The sequence below is a fragment of the Bubalus bubalis genome, chromosome 21 (assembly GCF_019923935.1).
Source record: "Bubalus bubalis isolate 160015118507 breed Murrah chromosome 21, NDDB_SH_1, whole genome shotgun sequence".
Lineage (NCBI taxonomy): Eukaryota > Metazoa > Chordata > Mammalia > Artiodactyla > Bovidae > Bubalus > Bubalus bubalis.
Window position 1 is genome coordinate 48757352 of NC_059177.1, and position 21055 is coordinate 48778406.

The window sequence follows — 21055 nt, forward strand, 5'->3', positions numbered from 1 at the left end:
CAGGCCTGTCTCCTCGGCCTAGGACGAAGCACCTGCTTCACCCCACCTCGGCTCTCCCGGCACCCAGGCGTCCTGCCCAGCAGGGCTCCCATGTCTGTGAAGAGCCCAGCCCCCAGCACCGTGACATCGGACTCAGCCCCGTGGAGCTCAGGATGGAGGGGCACCTCCGGGTGGATACCTGTGCCGGCCCAGCCCGGGAGGGAGCTGGCCCCGGGAGGGAAGGCTGCAATCCCGGGACACTCCGCCCGCCGTGCGGCAGGCAGGGCTGCAGGCTTGGCAGGCGGCCGACCCTGGGCTGGTCCTCCAGCTCCCCGAGTGGCCGTCCAAGTGGGAACAATGACCCTTTCACGTCACGCCTCCTTCAGTCACAGCAACTTTGGCGCCACGGGACAAAGGGGCCGTTTCATCATTGTTGGGCTGGATCAACAGCCCGCCCTCCCTGAGCCCCGCTGCCCCCGCCCAGCCCAGGCTCCCAGGCTGGGGAGGCCGACCGCCCAGCTGGGCCAGAGCCCGGCAACCCTTTCCCCACTGGCTCAGCCACATCCGTCCAGAGACCCTCTCGCCTTCCTGGCCTTTTGCCCCTTTGGGCTCAGTCGGAGCTGGGCCAGAGCCATGCTCTAGGAGCCCCCGAAGACCCCAGGTTCTTCAGTGGCTGAGATGGACTCCCAGGCTCCATCGACATCTGCTACCCTGCCCCTGAAGGGAGGACATCCCACTTGTGTTCCTGCCCCCAGCCAGCACCGGCCCTCAGTGAGAGCGCCAAAGTTGGGAGAGGGCCCTGGCCCACGGGTGGGGAAGCAGGGGAGACCCTTGGTCTGAGTCCTCACCAGGCCTCTGCTCCCATATGGCCCTTCTGTGGCATGAGCCAGTTCAAGATCCCTTCAGCTCATCCTTGGGCAAGCCTCCCTCCACACGCAGCTGGCCCAGAGGCCAGGGCACATGCTCCCCACCACAGCCCTGCCTCCGGCCTCCTCCTGTTAGGGCCTGGGCACCGGAACCTGAGCCCCCAGACCTCCTCCCTTCTCCAACTGGCCAGAGTGTGCTGGGGCTTCCTGAGAGGGAGAGTGCTGGGGCCTTAGGGAGGAGGTCTCAGGCTGGGGATGGGGACAGAGACTGTGCTTCCTACCTGCCGAGTCAGAGCTGTGTCAGAGAGAATCCAGACCCCTGGGGCCCCAGGCACTGCCCAGAAGCAGGGCTGTGGGACAGGGGGTGACCTCATGGCGGGTGTCCCAGCCCTGGGGCTGCAGGCAGCATGGTGTTGGTAACCCACCCCCAGTGGACTGCAGGGGGGCTCCAACTTCTGGGGGCCACCAGGGGATGGGGAGGCAGAAAGCTCAGCCAAGGCCAGGGGGTTGGGGGTCACCCCTGGCTGCACCTGTATGAATCAACTGTTACTGCACCCGGTTCTCGAGAAGTCCCTGTGCTGTGGGCCCAGATCAGCCCTTCTGCTCAAGGAGGGCACAGGCTCTACCAGGTGGGCTCTTTCTCCAGGACCCCAGGAGTGGGACCCCAAACGGGGAGGGGGAAAGCCAGGGGCATGTGAGTGCTGCAGTTTTCCCCACTTTACAGATGAGAATCCTGAGGCTCAGAGGGTGAAGTGACCTGTCTAACCACACAGCTGCAGAGCAGAGACTTGGCCACCAGGCAGGAAGGACCCAGGGTCTGGGGCCGGTCTCCCCTGGCATCTGGGTGCAGGAAACAGGCTGGCTGTCCAGGGCAGATACCGTGTGTATGGCTACAAGGAACCTGCAGGACCAGGCCTGCCTCCTGGTTCCTACAGCTGCCTGCCCGCCCAGCCCAGCCCCGCCCCGCCCGGCGGCACCGCACACACGCTGCCCATCTGCCCTGCTCACTTCCTGTGACTAAGACTAAAGAAGCCCTCCTTCAGGGCACTGGAGCTGGCACCCGCCAGCAGGAAATGCCTGGCCCTGCCCTCCCCAGCGCCTGCCTGTCCCGCACCCCCCCACCCCATCTGGACTCTCAGGAACATGTTGGGGCGGGACCGCTGCCCTGGGCGGAGGGGGCCAGGCTCACTGGGAGTGGAGGTGGATGCTCTCCCACCCGAACCTGGCCAAGGGACCCTTCCGGCTTCAGAATCCCTGGAGCCCGAGGCGTCCCCCAGCCCACTCAAGCCCGGGACCCTGGGAGTGGGGGAAGGGTTGAACCCCCGCTACAACTCCAGTTGCAGAAGACCAACACCTGGGCTCTGAGCACAGTTTCAACCTTTTTCGACTCCCAGGCAGCCTCTGAACTCGGTCCTCCCAGATGCCTCGGGGGGAAGTGGGAGCCTGGCCTGATGATACTGGGGCTCCTAGGATCCCTGATGACCATCAGAGTAAAGTGGGGGTCTGGGGTGGGGCTTCTACCAACTTCTAGCTCTAGGTGGGCTCCAACACCACTTTCAGTCCAGGCTCGGGCCCTGGCCACAGTCAGCACCTGCCCAAGTGGGGTCTGGACTAAGCCACCTGAGGCCCAAGGGAGAGGCTCAGCTGCCTGAAGGGCCATGGGCCTGCAGCTGGGTTCCTGCACCCTCTGGACCTCGGTCTCCCCAGCTGCACACACTGGTTGGCCTCACTGAGGGCTGCTCGCAGTTCTGACACTGAGTTCTTGTATAACACCTGCTAAGCCAGAGGAACCATGGTCTGTTAGTCAGCAGACAATGGGCTCATAGTCACCTCATTTGACTCAAGGGTCCTGGGAGGACCCCTCTGTCCTCAGCCGGCCTCTGGCCTCCCAGAGCGGGTCACTCTGAGGAGCACACAGCACCCCTCAGCCCCAGGACTCCCAAGAGCCTCCGTGTAGGTGTGCATCCCTCCGTTGCCCTGGACTTGGTGACCGGCTCCAAGCTGTGTGGGCCAAGGCCAGCTCTGCCTTCTCTGGACCTCAGCTGCCACCCCTGTGCTGAATCTGTTCCCTTTCTGGGGGCTGTGGCCAGGATCAGAGGTGTCTCCTGAACAAGGGGCTGTGGAAACACCCAAGCCGGGGTGACCCAGGGGATGAGTTCTCTGGCCCAGATGGGAGTCTCACTTTGCAGACTGCTCTGCAGTTCCACCTTCAGAAGTGATCTTTCGTTTCCCTGAGCCTCACTCCAGGGGATAACAAAGATACGTGTCTCAGCAGGTGTGGGAGTGACTTGTCTGAACCATCAGGCCCCAGGGACAGTGGGAGCAGCTGTTACTGGGTTTGGCTGCTGGGAAGTGGGGGAGCTCCCAGACACCCTCAGAGCCTCTGGCCCTGGGCTGACAGTGGACCCCCAGGGCCTCGCCCCACTGGGGAAAGGCCCCCAGAACAAATCTGCAGGCGCTGCCCAAGCAGCCACACCGCAGGGTGGGCCCCTGCCTGAGGAGGACGGAGGGGGTGGACGTGCTGCCTTGAAGGAGGGGGACGCAGTCTGGTGACCCTGCAGGTGGGGGGAGGAGTGGGGTGCTGGGCCACTCTGTCCAGGGGGAGGGAAACAGGGGGGGTGGGTCAGGCCCTCTGGAAGATGGCCTGAGGCCTCTCTCCTCTGCCAGCAGGACACTGCATGCTGTGATCTGAGCCTGAACCTCGGCTGGAGGGAGTCCTGGCATCTCAGCCAGTGGACTCAGCCATGCTCCTCCCTCCCAGGAGAATGCTGCCTCCTGGGTATCTGGGGCCAGTAGTGACCTCCGCCTGAAGCTGAAGACCTCACATCAGCTCTCCAAACTCCTCTACCAGGCTCCCATTTTACTGTGAGAGTGGAAACCCAAGGCCAGAGAAGTTCAGTTACTTGGAGTTTGGGGGGAGCAGCTGCCCACACATCAACCCTTGCCTGGGAAAGAATGATGGAATTGGGGTGCTTTATCCTTGGGTCAGGCTCAGCCCCAGGGAGGCTTCTGGACAAGGTTACCTCATGGCCTGGCTACACACACACTCCCTTCTGTCCGTAGTCAGCTTGCCTCCTACCTGGCTTAGCACTGCCTCCTCCAGGAAGCCACCGGGATAGACTCAAGTTCCTTCACTGTGCCCACCACCCCCTAATCAGCGCTGTCAGGGCCTGTCTACCTGTGGGGCTCCCATGAGACTGCAGGAGGGCAGGGCTGGTTTGCATAGCCCTGAGTCCCCACAGACGGAAAGGGGAGTCCTTCTATCACGGGGGGACTCCAAGGGACTTTGTCCCAGGCCACCAGTATGACAGCTTCCGGAGCAGTGCTGGGTCACCGATATGACTACCTCACAACCTGCCAAGCCCATGGACCTGGAGACGTCTTCTGAAGGCCATCTAGCTGCTGGTGTTAAAAGGCCTAAAAATATGCACAGCCTTTAACCCAGCAGATCTGTACCTGGGAATGTTTCCTAAGGAAATAGCCACTTGAAGGAGAAGCAGTGAGCCTCTAGTTTGCTCTCTGGGCCTCAGTTTCCCGGGCTACACAAACATGTGGCCATCACACCTCATTTGTGCTGTGATCCACCCAGGCAGACACGACATAATCCTCTTCTATAGGTCTCCAGATAACCCTACAGTTCTCCAGATAACCCTACCAATGCGGCAGAGCCCCCTTCTTATTTACAGAACGTAGGGTGTCCGGTGAGGGGGTTCAGGAGAGCAGGCCCACTCTGGGGCCAGCTCTGCAAGCTATGGGAAGAAACTGTCCTTCCGGAAGCTGCTTCTCTCATGCTTGGGGTTGTGGGGGGCGGTGTCAGGGCCACCATGTCTATAAGCAGGACCTTGTTCTGTGGCCTTGAAGCCACTAACCTGGCTCCTACCAGTCCCAGAAGCTGGTGCCCAGCCTCCTCCAGGGGACTGCCTCCTCCCGGAGGAAACAGCGCTCTGCTCACGCCCACCGCCCTTCCAGAGGATGCTGCCTCCTGTGTCTGGGTCACTGCGTGGGCCTCTGTCCCCTATCCACGGCCCTTCCCTGTCCTCTCTCTGGGGCTCAGGCCGTCTCTCTCCCCAGCCACACAGCTCTCAGAGCCCCCTCCACCAGGAAGCTGGCTCAGATTTCACCTCTGGGAGCCCCACACCCTTGTTACCCTCCCACGTGGCAGTCATCATGAGATGGGAGGGAAAGAGCAGGACAAACACGAGATACATAAAGCAGGGACACAGCTATTGGGATGCAAAAGAGACCACATGGAACCAGCTGCAACCAAGGTGGCTTGAGAATAGTCTGGTCATTGACTCAAAATCACTCCCCCTTATGCCTTAATAGTTCCAAGATGAACCATAAAAGGTCAAAAAGTGGGCAGTGGCCCAATTCCTGGAAAATCCCCACCATTCCCTGAAATAGTAAGAATATTTCTCCCACTTGTTAGCGATGAAATTACTTATCCCATAAACACCCATGAGCCCCAGGCCTGCTCTCAAGTTCTGAGCTGGTCCACATTCTGCCGACGGAATGTATTGCTCTCAGTAAACGTGCCTCTCTGCTTTTCTCTGGCTCCATCTTGAATTCTTTCCTGCGTGAAGCTGAGGACCCTCACTTGGCAGTGGCCTGTCCCAGTGACTTCTGTGGGTCCCAGGACGTGACACTTCCCTCTCCTGCAACATCTTCTGTAGTGACCATGAAGGGACCTCAAAGGGCATAATCTTGCCCTACTTGTTGGGCTACAGCTCCCGTGGCCGGGACTGAGGGTTCTGAGATGTGAAAACCAAGTAGCCATTTAGGTGACTTGGCGCAGTCCACAGCACCTGGCAGAGACCAGCCCTCTGGCTAGTAAGGAGCCGGCCGAGCCTGAGGCTGCTCTCTGCTGGCTGTCTCTCCTTCTCCTTCCCCACCTTCTGGTTAAATCACTCCGTCCCTTTGGACTTGAGAAGATCCATGAGACAAGCACCCGACACAGCAATAAGTGGTGACCTCACGGGGTGAGCTTTCCCTCTGTGGCTCCTTGAGCCCCATTCCCCTCCCTACCCATTCTCAGTTCATTTCCAAGACCCAGAACTGCATCCAGGGGCCCAAATCGAGGACTACAGGAGCACCCACTACATTTGGGGCCTGGCCTCACTGCAGCCCTGAGCAGAAGTCACAGGTGGCCACGTCCCTCAACGGATCACAGACTTACATTCATTCACAAAATCCATCAGCCAAGGGCAGGGATAGTCCCCTCCTCCTGCTCCGCTCTTCCTGACTTCTTAGACTGTCGGCTGGCCCTTGGCCTCCCTGGCCAACTTGGCCACAGGCCAGGCGTTGTCTCTGTTTCACGGCTGTACAGAGGGATCCCTCCTTAGTCTTCCCTGGAAAGTCCCATGACATTAATACTACATACACAGAAAACTCTAAAAATTCCACACACACACACACACAAACTAGTAGAACTTATAAACAAACTCAGCAAGATAGCAGAACATAAGATTAACATTCAGAAATTGGTTGTATTTCTTTACACCAACAATGAAATACTAGAAAGGGAAAGTAAAAAAATTAGCTTTTAAAATCATATTCCTATAAAATATTAATACTTAGGAATTACTCTAAGGATGTGAAAGACATGCTGAGAACTATAAAACATTAATAAAGTAAACTGAAGATGACTCAAAGAAATGGACAGATATCCTGTGCTCTTAGATCGAAAGATTTAATATTGTTAAAATAGCCATACTACCCACAGCAATCTACATACAGATTGAATGCTATTCTTAATGAATTATCCACATTTGTCACAGAACTAGAACAAGTAATTTAAAACTTTATGTGGAACCATCAAACACCTAGAGTTGCCAAAGCAATCCTGAGGGAAAAAAAAAAAAAGACTCTCCCAGACTTCAGACAATACAAAAAGCTACAGTACTCAAAACAGTGTGGTACTGGCACAAGAACAGACGTATGGATAAACGGAAAAGAACAGACAGCCCAGAAATAAGCCCACGTATCTAAAGGTCAACCAATCTTTAACAAATGAGTCAAGAATATACAATGGGAAAAGGACAGTCTCTTCAGCAGTTGGTGCAGTTGGACAGTCACATTAAATCAGTGAAGTTATAACACACCCTCACATCATGCACAAAAATGAACTCTAAGTGGCTTCAAGACTTCAACATAACACATGACACCATACAACTCCTGGAAGACAACGTAGGCAAAACATTCTCTGATATAAATTATACCCGGGTTTTCTTAAGTCAGTCTCCCAAGGCAATAGAAATAAAATAAAAAACAAATGAAGGACTCCCCTGGTGGTTCAGTGGGAAGGAAGGGTCCGGGAAGATTCCACATTCCTTGAGGCAACTAAGCCCAAGCACCGCAACTGCTGAGCCTGAGTGCTGTAAGTACTGAGCCTGCGCATCTGGAGCCTGTGCCGCAGCAAGAGAAGCCCCCGCAGTGAGAAGCCCACGCACCGCAACCAGAGAGCAGCCCCGCCTGCCACAGCCAGAGAAAGCCCACGTGCAGCGATGAAGATCCAGCGCAGCCAAAAAATATATAAACAGTTATTAAAAGAATAATGTATTAAAAAAAATAAACAAACAAATGAGACCTAATAATACTTACAGACTTTTGCACAGGAAATGAAGCCATAAATAAAGCAAGCAACCTATGGAATGGGAGAAAATATGTGCAAGTGACATGGCCAACAAGGGCTTAATCTCCAAAATAAATAAGCAGCTCATACAACAACAGCTTTAACAAAAATCAAACCCAACTGAAAAATGAACAGAATACCTACACAGGTATTTCTCCAAAGACAAAACACAGGTGGCCAACAGGTGCATGTAAAGATGTTCAACATCACTAATTATTAGAGAAATGCAAATCAAAACTACAGAGGTCCTACCACACACCTGTCAGAATGGCCATTATTAAAGACTATACAAATAACAAGTGTGGGACAGGATACAGAGAAGAGGGAACTCTCCCACACTGTTCTTGGGAACATAGGTTGGTGTGGCCACCAACAGTATGGAGAGTCTTCAGAAAAGTAAAAAGAGAATTACATATGATCCATATGATTGCTGCAATCCCACTCCTGGGCATATATCCAGGCAAAACCATAATTCAAAAAGATACATGCACCGCTATGTTCATAGCCGCACTATTCACAACAGCCAAGACACGGAAACAATCTAAATGTGCATCAGCAGATGAATGGATAAAGATGTGGTACATACACACAATTCAGCGCTGCTGCTGCTGCTAAGTCGCTTCAGTCGTGTCCGACTCTGTGCGACCCCATAGACGGCAGCCCACCAGGCTCCCCCGTCCCTGGGATTCTCCAGGCAAGAACACTGGAGTGGGTTGCCATTTCCTTCTCCAATGCATGAAAGTGAAAAGTGAAAGTGAAGTCGCTCAGTCGTGTCCGACTCCTAGCGACCCCATGAACTACAGCCCACCAGGCCCCTCTGTCCATGGGCTTTTCCAGGCAAGAGTACTGGAGTGGGTTGCCATTGCCTTCTCAGCCATTAAAAAGAAATCCTGCCATTTGTAGCAACATGGATGCAACTAGAGACAGTCATACTAAGTGAACTAGGTCAGAAAGAGAAAGATACCTATGATATCACTTAGATGCTGAACCTAAAATATAACAGAGACTGGATCAAAATGGCAGAGGAGTAAGATATGGAGCTCACCTTCTCCCACAAATACATCAAAAATACATCTACATGTGGAATGATTCTCACAGAACATCTACTGAATGCTGGCAGAAGACCCAGGACTTTCAAAATGGTGAGAAAATCATGTAACTGTATTAGGCAAAAGAAAAAAGAGAAAGAGAAAGAGAAAGGAATCAGGACAGGCCCTGAGCCCCTGGGAGGGAACGGTAAACGTGGAAAGCTTTCCGTACGCCGGGAAGTCCGCTCTTCAGCCTGAGACACTGGCACTGGGGAGAGCGGGGGCTGGGTGCTGAGGCTCGGGCCTCAGAGGTCAGACCCAGGAGAGGACTGGGGTTGGCTGTGTGGGGACAGCCTGAGGGGCTAGGGTGTGGTCACCACAACTGAGGGAGTGTGGGAAGGAGCCTGGGCTATTATTGGGGAGGGGGGCACAAGAAGAGGGGGGACTGCCACAGGAGTGTCTTTCTCCACACGCTCTCAGGCAGCAGGGCACACCTACACACGCTCCAGGGGTGGGTGTGAGCCTCTGCTGCCATCTTAAGACTCCAGAGGCCGACACAGACTGCTACTGCTGCTGAGGGTCCCGGGATCGGGCACCAACTGCTGCCCCCGCCTTCTTGGAGCCTGTGCAGGCCACGAACCTGCGCATCCTCTACCAAGGGGATAACGGCCAGCACACGCTGAGGAAAGAGACAGCAAGCACCCAAACCAGTAACTGCCCCCATGCCAAAAAAAAAAAAATTAAAACCACACAAGCTATGCAGGGATGCTCCTGCGTATAAAATGCTCTCCAAGACTCTAACAGAAAATTGTTTCTCCTTAACTCACACGGTAAGAGAAACACAAGCAAAATGAAGAAGCAGAGGAACCATTCCCAGTTAAAAGACCAAGAAAATTCCCCTGAAGGAATAAGGACACAGACCTTTTCAGTCTGACAGACATGTTCAAAAAGGAGGCAATGAAAATACTGAAGGAATTTAAAAAGGCTGTCAACAGAAATGGAGAACACTGTAAGAAAAGAAACTAGAGAGACCACCCTGGTGGTCCAGCGGTTACGAACCCTCCCGCCAGTGCAGGGGACGTGGTTCAATGCCTGGTCCAGGAAGATCCTATAATACACGGGGCAACTGAACCTGTGTACCGGAACTACTGAGTCCGCAGGCTGCGACTACTGAAGCCTGTGCGCCGAGAACCCTTCCTGCAACAAGACAAGCCACCTCAGTGAGAAGGCCGCACATCACAACGAGGAGTAGACCCTGCTTGCCGCGACTAGAGAAAGCCTGTGCGCAGCAACGAAGGCCCAGCACAGCCAAAAAACATTCATCACTTAATTCTTTAAAAAAAAAAATAAACACTGCAGGCCAGAAAGAAGTGGTAAAATATATCCAAAGTCTTGAAAGGGAAAAATCTGCAACCTAGAGTATGCTACACAGCAAGATTACCATTTAGAATAACAGGAGAAAGAAAGAATTTCTCAGAAAAGCAAAAAGTAAAAGAATACAGCAATACTAAACTTATCCTAAAAGAAATATTGAAAAGTCTTCTCTAAAAAGAAATAAAGAGGAAAAAAATAGCGAGAAAAAAAAAATCACAATAGGAAACTTCAGTTCAGTCAGTTCAGTCGCTCAGTCGTGTCCGACTCTTTGCGACCCCATGAATCACAGCACACTAGGCCTCCCTGTCCATCACCAACTCCCGGAGTTCACTCAAACTCAGGTCCATCGAGTCGGTGATGCCATCCAGCCATCTCATCCTCTGTCATCCCCTTCTCCTCCTGCCCCCAATCCCTCCCAGTATCAGAGTCTTTTCCAATGAGTCAACTCTTCGCATGAGGTGGCCAAAGTACTGGAGTTTCAGCTTTAGCATCATTCCTTCCAAAGAAATCCCAGGGCTGATCTCCTTCAGAATGGACTGGTTGGATCTCCTTGCAGTCCAAGGGACTCTCAAGAGTCTTCTCCAACACCACAGTTCAAAAGCATCAATTCTTCCGTGCTCAGTTTTCTTCACAGTCCAACTCTCGCATCCATACATGACCACAGGAAAAACCATAGCCTTGACTAGACGGACCTTTGTTGGCAAAGTAATATCTCTGCTTTTCAATATGCTATCTAGGTTGGTCATAACTTTCCTTCCAAGGAGTAAGCGTCTTTTAATTTCATGGCTGCAGTCACCATCTGCAGTGATTTTGGAGCCCAAAAAAATAAAGTCTGACACTGTTTCTACTGTTTCCCCATCTATTTCCTGTGAAGTGATGGGACCAGATGCCATGATCTTAGTTTTCTGAATGTTGAAAGTAAATCATTTAAATTAGTCAGTATAGAGATCAAGAAGGGAAAAAAAAACCTATTTGTGAAAGAGATGACAAACACAAGGAACAGCAAAAAGATAAAACATGAAGATGTAAAAAAAGGACAGCAAAATCATAAAACATGAACACCAGTAAGAAAATACAAATTTTTTAACATGTGTTTGAGCCTATAGAACTACCAGTCCAAATCAAGCAGATACAGGCAGGGATACTTGAAAACCAGGGCAACCACAAATCAAAAACATAAAATAGATTCACCAAAACCAAAAAGAAGAGAAAACAAGCATAAAATGAAGGGGAATCATCACACCACAAAAAAGGAAAAAAAAAAAAAAAAAAGAGGAACAACAGAGAAACAATCAACTGTGGAAAAAAGGTTTAAAATGGCAACAAATATATATATGTGTATCAATATACATATCAAGAGCCTATAACATACTGCCTACAAGATACCACCTTAGGGCAAAGGACACATATAGACTGAAGAGGTGATGTTAAAAGATATTTCATGCAAACATAAATGACAAGAGGCAGGAATGGAAATACTCCAGTCAGACAAAATAGACTTTAAAGCAAAGGCCAAAGATAAAGAAAGACAATACATACGATCAAAGGATCAGTTCAAGAAGAAGATTTTACATTTGTCAACATACATGCACCCAATATGCGTGCTTGTGTGCTCAGTCATGTAGAACTCTTTGCAACCCCATGGATCATATAGCCCACCAGGCTCCCCTGTCCATGGGATTTTCCAGGCAAGGATACTAGAGTGGGTTGACGTTTCCTCTTTTAGGGGGTCTTCCCAACCCAGGGATCAACCTGCATCTCCTGCATCGCCAGGCAGATTCTTTACCAATGAGCCACCTGGGAAGCCCTGCACCTAATATAGGAGAACCTAAACATATAATATAAACACCAGCAGACATAAAGGGAGAAACAGACAGGAATACACAGTAGGACACCTCAACACCCCATTCACATCAATGGACAGATCTTCTAAAGAGAAAATCAGTAAGACAACAGAGATCCTAAATGATATAATATAACAGTTAGACTTAACTGATATTTTCAGGACATTACCTCCACAAAACAAAACAAAACCAGAAAACACATTCAAGTGCCCATGGAGCCTTCTCTGGGATTGCCCTCATCTCTAGGGCATAAAACTAACCTCAACAAATTTAAAAGTATAGAAATTATTTCAAGTATCTTCTCTGACCACAATGGCATGAAACCAGAAATCAACTACAGGAAAAGAAATGAGAAAAGAAAAACAGTTCCATGGAGACTAAACAGCATGCCACAAGAAAACAAATGGGCCAACAAAGAAATCAAAAAGGAAATTAGAGAAAACCTTGAGACTCACAGACACAGAATGAACTTACGGTTGCCAGAGAGAAGGATGTGGGGAGGGACAGTTAGGAAGTTTGGTATAGACATGTACACACTGCTATATTTACAGTGGATGATGAACAAGGACCTACTGTATAGCCCATGGAACTCTGCTCAATGTTATGTGGCAGCCTAGATGGGAGGAGAGTTCAGTGGCGAAGAGATACATGTATCTGGATGGCTGAGAGCCTTTGCTGTCCATTAAAAGTATCACAGCGTTGTTAATCAGCTATACCCCAATTCAAAATAAACAGTTTTTTTAAAAAAAGAATACTTTGAGACAAACGACAATGAAAACACAACCATACAAAATCTATGAGAAAGGGAAGTTCACAGTGACACAGACCTTCCTCAAAAAAAACAAACAAGAAAAATCTCAAAAAAAAAAAAAAAAACCACAACAACCTAACCTGCCACCAAAAACTATTAGAAAAAGAACAACAAGCAAAACTTAAGGTCAGCAGAAGGAAATAATAAAGATCAAGGAGGAAATAAATAAAATATGGATCAAAAAAAATCAATAAAACCAAAAGTTGGGGCTTCCCTGGTGGTCCAATGGTTAAGAATCAGCCTTGCGATGCACGGAACATGGGTTCACTCCCCGGTCCTAAAGATTCTACATGCCACAGAGCAACTAAGCCTGTGCACCACAACCACTGAGCTTGCACTCTAGAGCCCATGAGGCAGAGCTATTGAGCTCACGGGCCACAGCTACTGAAGTTCATAGGCCCAGAGCCTGTGCTCCACAACAAGCCACCATAATGAGAAGCCTGAGTGCCTCAGCTCGAGAGACAGTAGCTCCCGCTCGCCACAACTAGAGAAACTCAATGCATAGCAACAAAGACCCACCACTGCACTCATAAATAAGTAAACTTTAAAACAAACGACCCAATCAAAAAATGGGTGGAAGGCATTTTTAATTAAATAGACATTTCTCCAAGGAAGACATTCAGATGGCCAGTAGGCACAAGGAAAGATGCTCAACCTCACTAATTATTCAGTTCAGTCGCTCAGTCGTGTCCGACTCTTTGCGACCCCATGAATCACAGCACGCCAGGCCTCCCTGTCCATCACCAACTCCCGGAGTTCACTCAGACTCACATCCATCGAGTCAGTGATGCCATCCAGCCATCTCATCCTCTGTCTTCCTCTTCTTCTCCTGCCCCCAGTCCCTCCCAGCATCAGAGTCTTTTCCAATGAGTCAACTCTTCACATGAGGTGCCCAAAGTACTGGGGTTTCAGCTTTAGCATCAGTCCTTCCAAAGAGATCCCAGGGCTGATCTCCTTCAAAATGGACTGGTTGGATCTCCTTGCAGTCCAAGGGACTCTCAAGAGTCTTCTCCAACACCACAGTTCAAAAGCATCAATTCTTCGGCACTCAGCCTTCTTCACAGTCCAACTCTCACATCCATACATGACCACTGGAAAAACCATAGCCTTGACTAGACGGACTTTTGTTGGCAAAGTAATGTCACTGCTTTTCAATATGCTATCTAGGTTTGTCATAACTTTCCTTCCAAGGAGTGTCTTTTAATTTCATGGCTGCAGTCACCACCTGCAGTGATTTTGGAGCCCAAAAAAATAAAGTCTGACACTGTTTCCACTGTTTCCCCATCTATTTCCCATGAAGTGACATGACTGGATGCCATGATCTTCATTTTCTGAATGTTGAGCTTTAAGCCAACTTGTTCACTCTCCTCTTTCACTTTCATCAAGAGGCTTTTTAGTTCCTCTTCCCTTTCTGCCATAAGGGTGGTGTCATCTGCATATCTGGGGTTATTGATATTTCTCCCGGCAATCTTGATTCCAGCTTGTGCTTCTTCCAGCCCAGCGTTTCTCATGATGTATTCTGCATATAAATTAAATAAGCAGGGTGACAATATACAGCTTTGACGTACTCCTTTTCCTATTTGGAACCAGTCTGTTGTTCCATGTCCAGTTCTAACTGTTGCTTCCTGACCTGCAAATAGGTTTCTCAAGAGGCAGGTCAGGTGGTCTCATATTCCCATCTCTTTCAGAATTTTCCACAGTTTATTGTGATCCACACAGTCAAAGGCTTTGGCATAGTCAATAAAGCAGGAATAGATGTTTTTCTGGAACTCTCTTGCTTTTTCCATGATCCAGTGGATGTTGGCAATATGATCTCTGGTTCCTCTGCCTTTTCTAAAACCAGCTTGAACATCTGGAAGTTCACGATTCACATATTGCTGAAGCCTGGCTTGGAGAATTTTGAGCACTACTTTACTAGCGTGTGAGATGACTGCAATCACTTACCTAGAGCCAGACATCCTGGAATGTGAAGTCAAGTGGGCCTTAGAAAGCATCAGTACGAACAAAGCTAGTGGAGGTGATGGAATTCCAGTTGAACTATTTCAAATCCTGAAAGATGATGCTGTGAAAGTGCTGCACTCAATATGCCAGCAAATTTGGAAAACTCAGCAGTGGCCACAGGACTGGAAAAGGTCAGTTTTCATTTCATTCCCAAAGAAAGGCAATGCCAAAGAATGCTCAAACTACCGCACTAATTATTAGAGAAATGCAAATCAAAACAACAATGAGGTATCACCTCACACGGTCAGAATGCCATCATTATAAAATCTATGAACAATAAATGCTGGACAGGGTGCAGAGAAAAGAGAACCCTCTTACACTGTTGGTGGGAATGTAAATTGGCAGAGCCACTATGGAAAACAGTGTGGAGGTTCCTTAAAAAAACTAAAAAATAAAACTACCATGTGGCCCAGCAATCCCTCTCCAGGGCATATACCCAGAGAAAACCATAATTCAAAAAGATACATGCACCCCAATGTTGACTGCAGCACTATGTACAGCAGACAGGACATGGAAGCAACCTAAATGTCCATCAACAGAGGAATGGATTCCCCCGGTGACACAGTGGATAAAATCCTGCCTGCCGATGCAGGACCCTGGTTTGATCCCTGGTTCGATCCCTGGTTTGGGAAGACCTCAAATGTCGCGAAGCAAGCAAGCCTGTGCACCCCAACTATGGGGCCCGAGAGCCGCGATTACTGAGTCCCTGTGCTGCGACTGCTGACACCCACGTGTCCTAAAGCCCGTGTGCCGCACCGCTGAAGCCCGGGCACCGACAGCCTGTGCTCTGCAACGAGAAGCCACCACAGTGAGCAGCCTATGCCCCACAGAGAAGACCGCTGTGACCAATAACAATAAATAGTTTAAATAAATAAATGGGTTTAAAAACAACAACAACAAAGGAGTGGATAAAGAAGACAGAGCAGGTCTAATGACTAAGGTTCACACTCCCAGTGCAGGAGGCCTGGATTCGGTCCCTGGTCAGGGAACTAGATCCCACATGCCGCCATGTAATAAGAGTTCACATGCCCCAACTATAGATAGATCCAGTGCGCTGCAAGTGAGGCCCAGAAAAGCCAAATAAACATTTTTTTTAAAGAAAGAAGATATGGCACATATATATATAATAGAATATTACTCAGCCATAAAAAGAAACTAAAATTGTAGAGACTGTCATACACAATGAAGTAAATCAGAAAAACCTATGTTCATATTAAGCCATATACGTGGTATCTAGAAAAATGGTAACAATAAGAGTTATTTGCAGAGCAGAAATAGAGATACAGACATCGAGAACACACATATGGACACCAAGAGGGGAAAGAGAGGGGTGGGATGCTTTGAGAGATTGGCATAGTCATATATATACTACTAGGTATAAACTAGATATCTAATGAGAACCCACTGTGTAGCTCAGGGAACCGTGCTCAATGCTGCATGGTGATCTAAACGGGAAGGAAATCCAAAGAAGAGGGGATATATATACATACAGATATAATACATACAGCTGATTCACTTTGCTATAAAACACTAGCACAACATTTTAAAGCAACTATACTCCAATACATTTTTTAAAAGAATAGATAATTTAGACAGACCGATCATTAGACATGAAATATAAACTGTAATTAAAAAAAAAATAAAGCCCAACTCTCCCTACAAACAAAAGTCCAGGACCATATGGCTTCACAGGAGAATTCTACCAAACAAAGAAAGAACTCACACCAATTCTTCTCTAACTCTCCCAAAAGATGGAAGAGGACAGAACACTCCAAAATATACTCTATGAAGCCAACTGACACCAAAAACAGACAAAGATACCACCAAAACAAGAAAACTACAGGTTTTTCATCTTTGATGAATATACATGCAAAAATTCTCAACAAAATATTAGGAGTCCAAATCCAACAACACAGAGAACAACCAAGTGGGATTAATCCTAAAGTCACAAGGATAGTTCAACGTACACAAAACAACGTAATACACCACATTAACAGAAGTCAAAACTCACATGACAATCTCAACAGATGCAGAAACAGCATTTGACAAAATTTCTCATCCATTCATGATAACCATTCTTACCAAACTGAGTATAGTAGGAACACATCTCAACATAAGAGAAGCCATTTCTGACAAACCCACAGCCAAAATGATACTCAAGAGTGAGGAGCTGAAAGCTTTCCCACTAAAATCTGGAACAAGTCAAAGATGTCCACTTTCACCACTTCTATTCAATATAGTATTAGAAGCCCTAGCCACAGCAATCAGACAATAAATAGAAATAAAAGGTATCAGAATTGGAAAGGAAGTGGTAAAATTGTCACTAGATGCAGATAACATGATCCTACATATAGAAAGCTCTAAGAACTCCACACTAGAACTACTAGATTTAATAAAGGAATTCTGCAGAGTAGCAAGATACAAGATTAACGTTAAGACATTGCTTGCATTTCTTTATACTGACAATGAAATATTACAAAGGTGATGTAAAAAGAAACACCTTTTAAAATTGCACAAGGACTTCCCTGATGGCCCAGTGCTACAGTTCTGCACATCAAATGCAGAGGGCCCAGGTTCGATCCCTGGCCAGGGAACAAGATGCCACAAACCACCACTAAGCGTTCACATGCTTCAACTACAGATCCCACATGCTGCAATAAAGATCAAAGACCCCATGTGTCCAGCTAAGACCCAGCACAGCCAGATAAACACATAAACAAAGGTAATTAAATTGCACCAAAATAAACACCACACCCACACATGTAAGAATAAATATGACCAAAGAGGTGAAAGATGTATATGCTGAGAACTATAAAAAACTAACAAAGGATATTAAAGTGGATTCAAAGAAAGATACCGCATGCTCTTGGATTGAAAGAATTAATACTGGTAAATGACAATACTACCCAAAGCAATGGACAGATTGAATGAGATCCATATCAAATTATCCATTTTTCCCAGAACTAGAACAAATATAAAAATTTATATGGAACCATAAAAGGCCCAGAACTGCCAAAGCAATACTGGGGAGAAAAACAGAGCAGGAGGTATAACTCTCCAGACTTCAGACCATACTGCAAAGCTACAGGAATGAAAACAGTGTGGTATTGGTGTAAAAACAGACATACATCAACAGAACAGAATACAGAGCCCAGAAATAAACTCACATACCCTCAGTCAATTACTCTTCAACAAAGGAGTCAAAAATATACAATGGATAAAAGACAGTCTGTTCAGCAAGTGCTGCTGGGAGAGTTGAACAGCTCCATGTAAATCACTGAAGTTAGAACACACTCTCAGACCATGCTAAAAAATAAACTTGACTTGCCTTAAAGACTTCAACATAAGACATTACACTATAAAACTCCTAGAGGAGAGAAAAGGCAAAACATTCTCTGACGTAAATCATACCAGTGTTTTCTTAGGTCAGTCTCCCAAGGCAATAGAAATAAAACAAAAATAAACAAATGAAACTTACTAAAACAAGTTTTTGCAAAGCAAGGAAAGCCATAAATTAAATGAAAAGACAACCTATAGAATGGGAGAAAATATTTGCAAATGATATGACTGACAAGGGGCTTCCCTGGTGGCTCAGTGGTAAAGAATCCGCCTGCAATGAAGAAGCCATAAGTTTGTTCCCTGGGTTGGGAAGATGCCCTGGAGGAGAGCATGGCAACCCACTCCAGTATTCTTGCCTGGAGAATACCATGGACAGAGGAGCCTGACAGGCTACAGTCCCTGGGGTCACAAAGAGTCAGACATGACTGAAGTGACTTGGCTGGCAGGTAGGCATGACCAACAAGAACTTAATTACCAAAATACACAAGTAGCTCATACAACTCAACAACAACAACAAAAACCAAACAACCTGATCAAAAATGGGCAGAAGATCTAGACATTTCTCCAAAGACAAAATATAGAACATGAAAAGATGCTCAACAATATTACTCACTTCAGTTCAGTTCAGTCACTCAGTCATGTCCAACTCTTTGCGACCCCATGAATCACAGCACGCCAGGCCTCCCTGTCCATCACCAACATCTGGAGTCCACCCAAACCCATGTCCATTGAGTCGGTAATGCCATCCAGCCATCTCATCCTCTGTCATCCCCTTCTCCTTCCCCCAATCCTTCCCAGCATCAGGGTCTTTTCCAATGAGTCAACTCTTCGCATGAGGTGACCAAAGTACTGGAGTTTCAGCTTCAGCATTAGTCCTTCCAATGAATACTCAGGACTGATCTCCTTTAGGATGGACTGGTTGGATCTCCTTGCAGGCCAAGGGACTCTCAAGAGTCTTCTCCCCACACCACAGTTCAAAATCATCAATTCTTTGGCGCTCAGCTTTCTTCACAGTCCAACTCTCACATCCACACATGACCATTGGAAAAACCATAGCCTTGACTAGATGGACCTTTGTTGACAAAGTAATGCCTCTGCTTTTTAATATGCTGTCTAGTTTGGTCATAACTTTCCTTCCAAGGAGTAAGCGTCTTTTAATTTCATGGCTGCAGTCACCATCTGCAGTGATTTATTAGAGAAATACAAATCAAAACAACAGGAGGTATCACCTCACACCAGTCAGAATGGCCATAATTAAAAAGTCTACAAATAACAAATGCTGGACAGGGTATGGAGAAGAGGGAATCCTCCTACACTGTTCTCGGGTGTAAGTTGATGCAGCTACTGTGGAAAACAGTACGGAGATTACTAAAAAAACTAAACATAGATTTAAATTATGATCCACCAAACCCACTCCTGGGCATATATCCTGGCAAAACCATAGTTCAAAAAGATACACGCACCACTGTGTTCACAGCAACACTATTCACAATTGTCAAGACACGGAAGCAACATAAATGTCCATCAACAGATGAATGGATAAAAAAGATGCTGTACACATATATACTGAAATAGTACTGAGCCAATAAAAGGAATGCAATAACGTCACTGCAGCAATGGATGTGACTAGAGATTTCCACATGAAGAGAAGTAAGTCAGAAATAGAGACAAATACCTATGATATCACTTACATATTGAACCTAAAATATACAACAGAGACTGGATCAGGATGGCAGAGGAGTAAGATATGGAGCTCACCTTCTCCCACAAATACACCAAAAATACATCAACATGTGGAATGATTCTCACAGAACATCTACTGAATGCTGGCAGAAGACCCAAGACTTCCAAAAGGGTGAGAAAATCACGTAACTGCATAAGGCAAAAGGAAAAAGAGAGAGAGAGAGAGAGAGAGAAAGGAACCAGGACAGGCCCTGAGCCCCTGGGAGGGAACGGTAAACGTGGAAAGCTTTCCGTACACCGGGAAGTCCGCTCTTCAGCCTGAGACACTGGCACTGGGGTGAGCGGGGGCTGGGTGCTGAGGCTCGGGCCTCAGAGGTCAGACCCAGGAGAGGACTGGGGTTGGCTGTGTGGGGACAGCCTGAGGGGCTAGGGTGTGGTCACAACTGAGGGAGTGTGGGAAGGAGCCTGGGCTATTATTGGGGAGGGGGGCACAGGAAGAGGGGGGACTGCCACAGGAGCTTCTTTCTCCACACGCTCTCAGGCAGCAGGGCACACCTACACACGCTCCAGGGGTGGGTGTGAGCCTCTGCTGCCACCTGAAGACTCCAGAGGCCGACACAGACTGCTACTGCTGCTGAGGGTCCCGGGATCGGGCACCGAGTGCTGCCCCGCCTTCCTGGAGCCCGTGCAGGCCACGCACCTGCGCATCCTCTACCAAGGGGATAACGGCCAGCACACGCTGAGGAAAGAGACAGCAAGCACCCAAACCAGTAACTGCCCTCACGCCAAAAAATGTGAAACCCACACGAGCTACCCATAGTCTTTCCCTCTTGTAAAAAGCCCTCCAAGGAACTTTCATGGTGGTCCAGTGGGTAGGACACCAAGCTCCCAATGGGACCTGAGTTCCATCCCTGGTCAGGGAACTATATCCCACAAGCTGAGAGGAAGACCTGTTGTAGCCAAATAAGTGAAAACAAATTAAAAACATATATATTTCCAAGATTATAGAAAAAAATCTTGTTTCTCCCAAACTCAGAAACTAAGAGAAATGTAAGCAAAGTGAAGAAGCAAAGGAACCACTACCAGTTAAAAGACCAAAGTTCTCCTGAGGAACAATGACACAGACCTTTCAGTCTAACAGACACTGACTTCAAAGCGGAGGTAATGAAAACACTGAAGGACTTAAGAAAGACTATCAACAAAAATGCAGATGACTACTAAAAAAGGAACTAGAAACTATAAGGAGGAACAAGAAAAATAAGAAAATTCATTTGTTGAGACAAAAGCTGAGCTCAAGGCAATGAATAGCAGAATAATGCCGATGAAAGAATAAATGACCTGTTAGAATAATGGAAATTATCCAATCAAAACAAACAAACAAACCCAGAAAACCAAAAAAAATGAAGGCAGTAAGAGGGACCTATGGGATAACATAAAGCATGCCAATCTACACATAGTAGAAATTCCAGAAGGAGAATAAAGAGAAGAGGAGATTGAAA

General features: G+C 47.8%; 1 long non-coding RNA gene across 1 annotated transcript in view; it reads right to left on the reverse strand.

The window, feature by feature from the left end:
* Nucleotides 1-5340: 5340 nt before the first annotated feature.
* Nucleotides 5341-21055, reverse strand: part of LOC123330939 — a 64152-nt gene continuing 48437 nt past the window's right edge. Inside the window, exons 2-3 of the long non-coding RNA XR_006547232.1 lie at nt 7446-7488; nt 5341-6193 (exon numbers count right to left, since the gene is read on the reverse strand). This is a non-coding gene — a long non-coding RNA (uncharacterized LOC123330939). The remainder of the gene's footprint in view (nt 6194-7445; nt 7489-21055) is intronic.